This window comes from Eptesicus fuscus, chromosome 21 (genome assembly GCF_027574615.1).
Source record: "Eptesicus fuscus isolate TK198812 chromosome 21, DD_ASM_mEF_20220401, whole genome shotgun sequence".
Lineage (NCBI taxonomy): Eukaryota > Metazoa > Chordata > Mammalia > Chiroptera > Vespertilionidae > Eptesicus > Eptesicus fuscus.
The window spans coordinates 20,826,106-20,838,745 of NC_072493.1; the positions used below are offsets into that span (position 1 = coordinate 20,826,106).

General features: G+C 51.3%; 1 pseudogene; it reads right to left on the bottom strand.

Annotated features, from left to right (window-relative positions):
• Nucleotides 1-242: 242 nt before the first annotated feature.
• On the bottom strand, nucleotides 243-2,084 carry LOC129147770 (10 kDa heat shock protein, mitochondrial-like; annotated as a pseudogene).
• Nucleotides 2,085-12,640: the final 10,556 nt, after the last annotated feature.

The following is a 12,640-nucleotide window of genomic DNA, read 5'->3' on the forward strand; positions in this document are numbered from 1 at the left end:
CACTTGGACGCCATTCCGGGACATGGCCCCTTGAAATGAACACCACTGCCACTCCGTCCCAGGCTGTTTCTATTCCTGGGACGCTCCAGGCACGTTTCTGCCTCTGGGCTTTTGCAGCAGGTGCTCCCCCTGTCCGGAGTCCTCTCTCCACATGTCACCAGGGGTTATTCCCTTATCGTCCTCAAGTCCTGACTCAAATGCCACCTTCTCACGTGGCCTCCCCTGATCACTGTGAGGAATGCTCACCTGTCCAAGTTCAGAGACAGAAGTATGGCGAAAACGAGACTTTGGAAACATTCTTACAAAAGCGGGTGTCCGGCTGGTTGAACAGGCACACACAGAGCAGCGATCACAGGCTCTTTATCCCTGGGGTGTGAGTCCCTCCTCCGGTTCCTCATTGGCTGAGTACTGTGGGGATAATAGTTTTCCACACACTTGGTCTAGGTCTGATGGACTCCAACTGGGCCATTAAAAAAAAGGGGGAGTGTGTGTGTGTGTGTGGGGGGGGGGGCTGATAGCCTGTGATCGCTGCTGTGTGTGTGCCTGTTCAACCAGACGGACACCCGCTCTTGCAAGAATGTTTCAAACGTCTCGTTTTCACCATACTTCTGTCTCTGAACTTGGACAGGTGAGCATTTCTCACAGTGATCAGGGGAGGCCACGTGAGAAGGTGGCATTTGAGTCAGGACTTGAAGAATATAAGGGAATAATAACCCCTGGTGACATTTGTCTAGTTGTCTCCACCCTCTAGTTGTCTTTTCTAGTTATCTCCAACCCCCCACATCCCCCACTCCAGCTGAGGCAGGTGTTTCATCCTGGGCGCCAGGTGAGTTCCCACCCAGGTGCTGGCTCCCGAACACAGTTCTTTGTTCCTATATTCCCTCCTCCCTACATCCTGTCTGCCCTGGGGAAATTCAGTTACCCTTTCCATGAAAAGTAGACTGTGTTGGAGATGGATCCCAGAGGCCTGTTTCCTACAATCACCCTATTTAAAACCATACCCACCCTCCGCCTTTTCCATTCCCTTATGACTTATCTATCTTTAAAGCATATTCGAGGAAACTTCTTTGCTTTTTTGATTTTCTGCTTCCCCTGCTGGCAAGTCGGCTCCTCCAGGAACAGCATGAAATGCTTCCTCTCTCTGATGGCCTGCGGGCCGTGCCTGCTGCTGCAGATTCGCTGACTGACGAGGAGAATTCCGCTGGAGGCTTGGGCAGCCCACGTCAGCAAAGGGGTGGGGAAAGATGCACCAAGTAATGACGGTGTTTCGTTCTCTTCTCTCTTCTTTCTTTTTTGTTTGGAAGCACGGCGAAACTAAATTTTAAGAGGCCCTGGATGTCATTAGTGAGGATAGCATCCGTTTATTACAAAAGAGACACGGAAATTATTCACGTGATGCAAGATTTCAGAACTTCAGTGGAATGGCATTCCATCTACATAACTTTCTAGACCAGGCATCCTCACACTACGGCCCGCGGGCCACAGGCGGGTGTTTTTGCCGTTTTGGTTTTTTTACTTCAAAATAAGATATGTGCAGTGTGCATAGGAATGTGTTCATAGTTGTGTTTTTTTAAACTATAGTCCGGCCCTCCAACGGTCTGAGGGACAGTGAACTGGCCCCCCGTTTAAAAAGTGTGAGGACCCCTGTTCTAGGATGTCACCATCTCCAAATAAGAAATCGTCCCTGCCGCCTACAACTACTCGGGTGCCTCGGATTCTGGAAGAAGAACTTGATCTCCAACTTCCACGCGGCCTTGTGGAACCGCTCCACCCTCTCCTCGGGAGCCCGATCCCACAGCGACGACTGACGCTTGCCACACTTGTCCTTGGGATTTTTCTGGAAGCGTCATGCCTCCTTCGGTTACAGTTCCCGCGGCACTCCTTCCCCCGAGTGCCCGGTCAGAGGGGAGGGACCTTCTACAGGCCTGTCCTGCCCCACTCCGCCCGCCGCTGCCTGGGCTCCGCCGACCCCGCGGCCCCAACGGGAGACCTGCAGCCGGGCGCTGCCCACGGGAACCCAGGGCCGCCCGCCGCTCAGGCGCCCGCTCCGCCGCCCCGCCCCGCCCCGCCCCGGTGCAGCCCATTTCCGTGGCGACCTGGAGGGAGGCGGAAGTAATGACTTTTTCAAAGCTTCACAGGAGTCTCCTTAAGCTTAAGAGGACTCTCTCTCTCTCTCTCTCTCTCTCTCTCTCTCTCTCTCTCTCGTGCGGGGGGGGGGGGGGGGGGAAGGGGGGGGGGTAAGAGGGAGATCAAAGGACCAAAGGGATTGAGGAATGTCTCACTATTCCTTGGATTCCTTTTGACACCTCCCTGTCTAACGGTGTAAGGCGAGCACCCACCCCTTGCCCCTGCCCTCCTCCCTTCCCTCAACAATAGAAGATGCCTGGAGTGCAGACTCTGAAGATGCATTGAAGAATCATTTCTCCTGTCCTCCTGAGCTAGGCCTTCTTGATCCATAAACCTTTCCTTGCTCCAAACTCTGACCTATTGAATATTGGCCTTTCTTTTTGAGGAGACTAGTGAGAAGCTAGGAAAATTCCTTGGCAAGTTTCGGAATGAGGAAAACTGAGACAGATGGTTTAAAAATGGCTGAACAGTTTACAGCCCGATAATACGTGGCAACATCTTTCCTAACCAGAGACACTTAGGAACAAATGGTTTACACATTCAAGACCATGTGGGGCAGACCTGCCTTGGTTCGGGTTCCTTTCCAGCGGCATTCTTTTTTTCTTTTTTCTTTTTTTTTAATATATTTTATTGATTTCTTACAGAGAGGAAGGGAGAAGGAGAGGGAGAGGGATAGAGTTAGAAACATCGATGAGAGAGAAACATCGATCAGCTGCCTCCTGCACACTCCCTACTGGGGATGTGCCCGCAACCAAGGTACATGCCCTTGACCAGAATCGAACCTGGGACCCTTCAGTCCACAGGCCGATGCTCTATCCACTAAGCCAAACCGGTTAGGGCTCCAGCGGCATTCTTTGAAGGTGAAAGTGACCAGAGAATGACCCTCATTTTTATTCATCAGTATATCAGAGGACACACCTAGAAAGCTGATGAGTATTCTGTTGAGACCCTTACCTAAAACCTGAAACCTCCCCTAAAATTCCTAAAATTAGAAAACAGAAAAAAAAAATAAAACTCTTAAGACAAAGGATGCCAGTGCTTGCTCCTCCTTGAGCCTCCCTCCCCATCCTTCCTCAGGGTGTATCTTTGTCTTCTTTCTCCTAAGCTCTAAGGGTGCCGATTAGAGTTGCAACAAGGGGAGCAGAGGGGCAGCAGCAGCTTGTCCCTGGCTGACTCTCTGATCCTATCTCCAAGGACCCTCCTGCCTAACCTTTTAGTGAGTCAAAAAGCAGCTCTGCCTGGGCTTACTCCGGTTGCTGTGTTCTTGCTTTCTCCATCCTAAGACCTTCCTTTATTTCACTGTCCCAGCTTTGATAAACATACTCTCAAAATCACCTGGACTCGTATCTTGAAATCTTTCCTGCACAAAGTCAAGAGCCCACACATTCTAGACTGTGCTGGGCAGACCTGTCTCAGTCCCAGTTCCTTTCCAGTGACATTTTGAAGCATTGGTTACACTGAGGAGATCGACAGAAGCTAGGTAGACAGGAACAGGGACCATGATGGGGAGGAAGTAAAACCGGAGAACCCAGCTGGCGGAATGTATGAATGTTGCTAAGACAGGCAGCTTGCAGTAACAGCTTCCAAGAATGTTACTAAGGCAGGATTCTTTGAAAGAACCAATCAGAAGCCAGCAAAAAAGCATGTGCTCCTCTCTCTTCTCTCTGACGTGAAGGGGTGGGGGGGGGGCGGGGTTGTGCTCCCCTGCACCCAGGTGGCTGATGGCCATATGGGGCTCCACACATGGACTAATAGGCTTTCATTCACATGGATGCTGAGCTACCCCCAGCTACAACATGGAACGGTAGCTCTGGACTCCGGCCTGAACCCCAGCTGCACCTTTTCTAGGACTGGCTTCTCTCAAGAAACTTTGGTTCTGCTGTTTTTGTCCACAACTTCGTTCTTCGATTTTGTGAGACAACCAACTCCGACTCCAACCCCACATTTTGCTTTAAACACGAACCTTAGGCCTGTGACACTCACAAGGAATTTCATCTAAATTATAGAACCATGCCTGGCACATAGTAGGTGTTCATGAAGTAGTTGTTGAATAGTGAAAGGGCTCTTATCCCTCCACGAACCACCCTGGAGGCCTTGCGGGAGCTGAGGTGGGGTGGTGAGGACAGGTGGGCATAGAGGACCAGATTTGCTGACAGGCCTGGACTAGTTTTGTCATCACTGAAGGAGGGATGGCGTGGAGTCTTGGGTATGAGTGGGAATTACAGGGAAGGAGGAGGGGGGAGGCTACATATCTGGGATGGGGGTCAAGGGGCAGACCCTGCAGCCGCCTTCCAGCCTGCCTCACTCACTAAGACAAGGATCTCAAACTAGTAGCTCCAGGGCCAAACCCAACTATTTTACATGTTTCCTTTAGTTCACAAAGTATTGGAAGTTAACGGTTGCGAACATTTAAACATTGGGATATTTCAACAAAACAGGCTGCATCCCCAGCTTCTCTTAGAAGACCTGTCCTAACTGGACCCCATTCCCCTTTGGGGGCAATTTTAGGAGGGGTAGGTCTGTCTCCCTGGGGTGACCAAGGCCGCATCTTGCCCTGGTTTGATGGGGCAAGATGGGGCCTTGGTCACCCCAGAGAGGAAGCGAGGAAGAGAGAGACTCACAGTGCCTATGACCTCCGGCCTGGTCGGTCATCTCCCATCTCAGACCCACCTTCCAACCATGTGGCCACCATTACAGCACAGACACTGCAGAGTTGATCAGGGTGGGGTCTGTGTAGGAAAGACTGTCATCAAGTCTGCCCTGGTCATGTTAGGGGAAGGAGGGAGAAATAGAATAGTCAGGACTAGCTATAGTTATAAGAAATATTAATCATGCTGTTAACTGTGATTGTTTTGTTCTGATTAAAGAAAGTGCATTCTGACTTTGCTGGGAGTTAACCTCAAAACGCCGTCCATTCTCCTTGTCTGAGAACTGCCTATCTTCATGGAAAGATTAACAACCTTGTTGCCAAAACAATGGAGTCCCCGAGGTGCCTGCCCTTTGCAACCCCCAGCCCACATCGCCTGTAACCATTTTACCTAAGTAACCTTTGTCCTTCTAACTAATATAAGCAGCTGGTTTATGGGGGTGGGTGGGTAGAGCAAATTTTTGTGGATGACCTGCTGCTCTCCCATGTTGCCTGCAATATCCTACCTAATAAAGAGTGAATATGCTAATTGACCCTCACACCATCACAAAGATGACGGCACCCACAGCCAATAAGGAAGGAATATGCTAATTAACTGCCCTGCCCTCAAAGATGGCAGCACCCACAGCCAATAAGGAGGGAATATGCTAATTGACTGCCACGCCACCAAAGATGGCGGCGCCCACAGCCACAAGATGGTGGCGCACAGTCCCCTCAGCCCCGCTGGGGTGGCAGAAATGTGGCAAGGCCGGGCCCATCCCCAAGTGGGCCCAGCCTTGATGCATGCCTGCCTCCGGAGTCCATCAGTCCCCTCAGCCCCCCAGCCGCCCAGGGCCGGCCCGAGGCACAGGCAAGCCTCGGATGGCGGCTGCCCAGCCACCTAGGGCCGCCCGAGACTCAGGTAACCAGAGCTGGCCGAGGCTTGCACTGCTGGCAGTGGCAGCAGCAGAGGTGTGATTGTGCATAGCCTTCCCCTGATCGCCGGGTGGCCTCCCGTCCCTGAGGGCTCCCAGACTGTGAGAGGGGGCAGGCCGGGCTGAGAGATCCCCCCTCCAGTGCATGAATTTTCATGCACCAGGCCTCTAGTTAGAAAATAAAATGCTCATATATGATTCAACCCTGTCTCTGCTTAATTGGTTCAAGTAGTGACAGGCAGCTCAGACCCATTCATTGTCTGGTTTCAGTCAGGGGAAAAGGCACAGTTAAGAAAAAGATTGGTCATGCTTTGTGACTCCCTCTGGAAAAGACTTTGACAGGCAGACAACAGAGAAGACTGTCTTTGGAAATGCCTGCGCAAAGAGGAGCAGGAGACTTCTGAGATGCAAGATTCAGAAAAGTAATAAACAGATAGAGATAGAGAGACAAAGCAAATGAGGCAAAACACGAAGAGCTGCTGAATCTCTGCACGGGGACTTGGGTTCATTGTGTACTGTTTATGCAACTTCTCTGTTGTTCAAAAAGTTTAAAAGGAAAGTTGGGAAAATCAATAATAAGCCACAAGATAAAAACGACAATAAAAGATTAGAGGAAAAGTAAATTTAGGATCGGGTAACTTAAAAGTTAAATAAAGAGCCCCGGCCAGTGTGGCTCAGTTGATTGGATGTCGTTCTGGGCACTAAAGAGTTGCTGATTTGATTCCTGGTCAGACCCCTGGTGGGGACATGCGGGGGGAGGGGGGGGGGAGTGGAGGAGGGCAGCCAATTGATCAATGTAGAGCTATATTTCACCTCTTTCTCCCTTTCTTTCATTCTAAAAATGAATAAATTATTATTTTAAAAGTTAAACAATTTCATTGAACTTAGGCAATGTGTTTATGCATATAGTATGTATTATATATTTTCTATTATATATATATTTGTCTGTTTGTTTTTCTTTTAGACAAAAGCCTGTGTTCTTGTTTGCCCTCCCAAAATGTCTTCCTTTTCCTCCTCTTGGATCAGTTGCCAGTCCCTGATCCCTCATGCATCTTCCTAGTGGTGGGTGCCTCCCTCTCCTGGCTGCCCAGCCCTGGCCTGAGGGCCCCCGGGCTCTGTGGCTGGCCCTAGAGTTGGCAGGCTCCTGCTTGGCTGCAGAGGCAGCGAGATGAGTCTGCAGTTTTGAGAGCTTGGCTCTGTGGCCATGGGAGGCACTGACCCAGCAGCCTGCTGGCAGCCAGACCCCTGACATCTTAGCATCCCCATCCCCCCTTCCCAGCACCTCCGTGTCCAAGAACGACGTGGTGCTGTGCCCAGTGAGAGCCAGCTCCACAGGCCTGCACATCCCTGAGTCATTTGCCTGCCGCTAACAGTCTCCCTCTCATTTTCAATGAACAATCCTGGTGGATGCAACTGCAGGACACACTGCCTGCCAGGCAGCAATTCTTCTCTCCGTGGAGGTAGCTGTGGCACATACGGATCAGTCACTTAGCCGCAGTCACACAGTTAATTAAGGGTCAAAGTTGAAATTCCAAGCTGCCTTCACATCGGGTATGTGGCGGGGGGGGGGGGGGGTGGCAAAGGACAACAGGGCCCCACATAACTTTGAAGAACAGACAGCAGGGTGGGAAGAGGGAATAAGATCCCAGAGAATATTTTCAGAACCAACCACTGCCACCCGCCTCCACTGCCCCACCCTGGCCCAGCCTCCATCCCCTGCCTCCTGGACATTACAGCCACCTCCTCCCTGGTCCCCTGCTCCTGTCTGCCCTACAATCTGCTCCCCACACACAGCCAGAGGCAGCCTGGGAACCGCTGGGTCAGGTCAGGGCCTTCCTGGGTCAGCTCTCTTCGCTGTGCCTCATTCCTGGTAAAAAGCCAAAGTCCTCACCACGACCCATAAGTCCCCTCCAGCTGGTTGCCTGTCACCTCCCTGGCCTCGTCTTCTCTCCCTCAGCCTCTCACTCACTTGCTCACTCAGCACCAGCCACACTGGCCTCTCTGCTACTCCTCCAACACCCCAGCTACCTTCCAGCCTCCAGAATCTGCTCCTGCCCCTCCTCTAGGGACTTACTCTTCCCACAGATGTACCCATGTCCCATCTCCTCTCCTTTCTTCAGGGCTTTGCTCAAACATCACTTTCCTCATGAAGCTTTCCTTGGTCACTCTATTTAACCATAGTTTCCACCTGTAATATACGCGCCCCCTCCCCCCCCATCCTGTTCTGTCCTTTATTTTTTTCATAGCACTGTCATCGATCACCTCCTGACATACTATACAATTATACACATACCGGTTATGTTTACTGTCTCTCTCTCCCCTTTGGGATGCCAGCTCAGTGAGCGTGGGACCTGGTCTGTTCTATTCCCTCTGTGCCCCCAGCACTGAGCACAGGGTCTGGACCATGGTCTGTGCTCAGGAAATACTTGTTGAGTGAATAAATGAAAACCATTCTTGAGAGCTACTATATCCCAGGCCCCATAACAGATGAACCTGGTACCCAACTCTCCTTAAGTAGATCACACTTTGAGAAAACACATGAGGTCCACAGATGGAGAGGGAAGGAAGTCAGAGCCAGAAAGCCTGGATTCACATCCTAGCTCTACCACTTTCTCACTATGTGATCTTGGGTAAGCAAGTCTCCCTCCCTGGCCTCAGTTTCCCCATCTGTGCCATGGGGATAAAAATAGCACTCACGCCACAGGCTGCCCTTTGTATTCAATAGGGCTGTGTGTGGAAAGCTGACAGCGTGACTAATTCTGAAAGCTGTCCCCTTCCGGGAAGGGGTGAGGTGGGAGGGGCACGGCTTGTGTATTCCAACAGTTAACAATGGAATGCTTGTAGGCAGGGGACCTCAGGCGTGGAAAATACATCCACCCCTGAGGATTCCAGACAGAAGCCTCAGGTCTCAGAGGACAGGTCTTCCTGGGCATTTACATTCTTTGCAAATAAATGTAAATTCGCAGGATTTCTGCAACAAGAAATACTGGTTGGGGAATCCTTGTCCTTGCCGTGAGCAGCCGTGTGGGTTGGGGGGGATCTCTCCCACCCGCAGCTTCCGGAGCTAACACTGGATTCCTCGAAGACAACCTCTGGGCCACAACACCGGCTCAGGGGGGTCCAATCAAAGTGAAGCACGGGGATCTTGTTCAGTAATTGGAAGAAAAGACTTGGGGTTTGCTTTGGACAATGGGGATTGCACATTGGAGACCTGGAAATTTCAGTACTTTGCCACCACGAGAAAGGCAGCCTGAAGACGGAGCTAAAGCTGTAGAGGCCACAGACCAGGAGAAAGCTGAGAAACAGAGTCAGCACCCCGTTCAAACCACGCTCGGTTTCACTGTGGAATTTTTAGTTATGGGATAAAGAAATCTGACCTGTTTGAGTGAGTTTTAATGTGTTTTTTTGTTATTTCTAACCAAGAAAAGCTAAACTGTTATACAAAGAAATTCCATGGGCCCAGAATCACGGCACTGGGATATGTGTCACGTGGTTTTACTTATCTTGAGCCAATGCATTTCCTTTAGCTTCAAACAGACCAAGAGTCTCTAGAGGCCAAAGAGTGCTTACCTCAGTCGGGTCACGGCTCTCTCTGCGGACAGTCTGGGTCCCGCTTGCCTGGATAGACGTCTTTGAAATGGACCTGTTCTCCTTCCCAACTTCCGCCTTGAAAAGGGCCAACGAGCCGAGGGAGTCAAGGACCGGGTAGAGACAGAAGCGTAAGTGACAGGCCAGCAGAGGACTGGGGCTCAGGCGGACTAGGAAGTCCTGAAGGAGAAGGGGGCCCCAGCCTCCTCTCGTGGAACAGCCTGCAGTCACCCTGTCCGGCTCAGCAGGAGGCAGCCGCACCGAGGGCGACACAGCAGGCCCCCGATAACAAGGCCGCCTACCACCCACAGCCCGAATCAGTTGAAGGACAACGAACTCCATCTAATCAGACCAGAGCACCTGCATCCCCCAGCCTCCGCCCCTTGCGGTTTTGACACATAAAGTTCAACCCCAAGGACAGCGGAGGCTGAGTCCTAACCTCCCCGGTGGTGGCGCCATCCCCCCATTCCCTCTAACAAACTCCCCCTCTTACTTGCTCGCTGCGTCTGCCTAATTCCTTGAGCGACTCCGATCTTACAATAAGTGCCTGGGACTTCAACAGTCTTCCCATCAAAGGTGGTGATGTGTGAGTGCCCAGGTGCCAGGGAAAAGTGGGTGGCACTTGAAGATGCCCCTTAGGGTCCTACACTTCTGCCCAGGTCCTCGGGAGGAGGGGATGTAGTGCTCCAGCTACACGGGGGCACCATTCCAACCTCTGGGCCTTTACACTGGCTGTTCCCTCTGCCTGGATACTCTTCCCGCCAGTGTCTACATGACTCCCTTTCTCATCCCCTCAGGTCTCTGCCCCAGTCTTAAAGTGGAACACCCCCACTGCACTCTCTTACCTCCTTCCCTTCTTTATGTTTCTCCAGGGCAAACTGTATTACTAGAAGTTACATCTCATTATAATAATTATACTACCATATATTGGTTTATTGGCTTTCTCGAGGGATTTTTATCTATGTTTCAACGAAATAAACCAAGTCCTTGCCCTGGGGGAACTCCTGTTCTGTCAAGAGGAAGACAGACAGGAAATAAAGATGTGATCAACAGAAAAGATGATATACTTTAAAGGAAAGAAAATGGGGGTTATAATAGAGACTGGGAAGGGTGGCTCCTTTCTTGGGGGTAGTCAGGGGAGGCTTCTCAAAGGAGGTGACATTTGTACCGAGACTTCAAGGATCAGAGTGCATCACCTATGGGAGCATCTCAAGGAACAGCCTTCCAGCCGAAGTGACAGCGCTGCCAAGGTCCTGAATGGGGGTCCTGCCTGCAGTGTTGAAGGAGCAACAGAGAGGTCATCGTGGCTGGAGGAGCATGCATGGGGGCGAGTGGGAGGCGTTATGGGCAGAGGGGTGACAGAGGCTTTTCAGGCTGTTGAATCATACCTGAGCTGGCACCCACCTGCAGTAGCACCAGGCTCTGCTCCCGCCACACACGGGCCTCAGTGCCCAGCTGCACCAGGAGACCTACTACCCGGCCGTCCACCTGGGGGTGGGGGAGATCAGGGTCTGCCTTCTCCTGACATCTCCCACCCCTGCCCAGTGCCATCCTCACACCGCTTCGTGACCCCACAACAGGTATGTGGGGAGTGAGGGAGCACTAAGGGGCGCGTCCAATTCCACATGTCCAAACCTGAGCTCCAATCTTACCCCAACCCCATCCCCCGACCTTCCCATCTCAGGCACAGACAGGATGCAGAGACCAAAACCTAGGTCAATCTGGAACCCACCTCTCTCACCCCGCATCTGATCCCCCGCCCCTTACCACCCTCCCCTGATTCCAACCACACCAACACTTTCCTCCTGTGCCATTGAAACAGTCTACCTGCCCCCTTGGCCCCCAACAGTTTGTTTCCATACAAAGCCAGAGGGAACCTCATCCCATTTAAAATTATAACCCCCACCCCATACACACATGCACTTCCAAGCTTCCTTTCAAGTTTTATTTTCTGGGATTTATTACAATCTAATATATTAAATGTTAATTTTTTACTGTCTCTCTCACACTGTTATGGAAAAGGGTCCAGGGAGGAAGGGACCTGACTGTTTTGTTCTCTGCTATGTCCCCAAAGTCTAGAACAGGGCCTGACACAAAATCTATGTTCAGTAAAGTTTTGTTGAATGTACAGTTGATGGATGGATGATGAATGGATGGATGGATGGATGGATGGATGGATGGATGGATGGTTGATGGGTGGGTGATGGGTGGAAGGATGGAAGAATGAATGGATAGATGGAGGAATGGATGCAAGGATGGAGGGATCAATGGTGTGCTATACTGTTGCAGATGATTTAATGCAAGGGAGTGTCAATGAAGGGGTGGGTTGATGGAGGGGTAGATGAATTGAGGAGTAGAAGAATGGAGGGGTAGAGGAATGGATGGATCAATAAATGGATGGAAAAGTGAATAAATGGATTGAAAAATTAAGGGATAGATGAATAATTAAGTGGCAGGATGTTGTAAGGATTGATGGATAGGTGGATGGATGGATGAGGCATGGACTTAAATGGGTGAGGATAAGATGAGAGACTGACCTGTACAGGGCTGAGAGTTGGGCTTACCCTTCTGCCTTCTCACCTGAACTTATTGCCCTCTTTCCGGAAGCACACGGTCTTTAGTGCTGAGCTCCACCTCCATGTGGTACAAGAACGATGCATGCTGGCTGCAGAAATAACTGTTAGAAGTCCTGAGTGATGGGCACCAGCTCACAGGAATAGGCCAGGGGGTAGGTGCAGGTGCCTTGGACGTGAGCCACAGCCCCATCGAAGGTAAAATAAAGAGTGTCTCCAGTGGCCATGCAGGTGTCTAGGGGGTTCGGGCTGCCCGGCTGGCTACTCCACAGACCACAGACCTCCCCAACAGCCCTCGTCTGTCACAGCTGCAGCATCTGGGCATTGGTTCACCCAGCCAGGCCCCGCCACGGGAGACAGACCTGACCTGGTCACATGCCAGAGGCCTGGGGCAGGCCAAAGTATGGGCCTGGCAGCTGGACTAGAAAGAGCAGAGGCCAATGGGCTGACTCAGCATGAGGATGGGCATGAAGGTGACGCGGAGAGTCAACTACAGGGAGTGCCTGACGCTCTGTGGGGCTCAGAGGACAGCAAACTGTGACACCTGTTTCCCTCAGCAGAAAGCCCGACATGGACACAAAGTAAGTATCCAATACATTTTTTTAAAAATTATTATTAGCAATAGTAGTATTGGACCTGGCAAATGGTCAGGACTTAAATGTTGGACACTAAAATAACACTAACAACAGCAATAACACTAAAGCACAGTCAGGGCACATGCCGGGGTGGCAGGCTCGTTCCCCAGTGTGGGGCGTGCAGGAGGCAGCCAATCAGTGATTCTCTCTCATCAT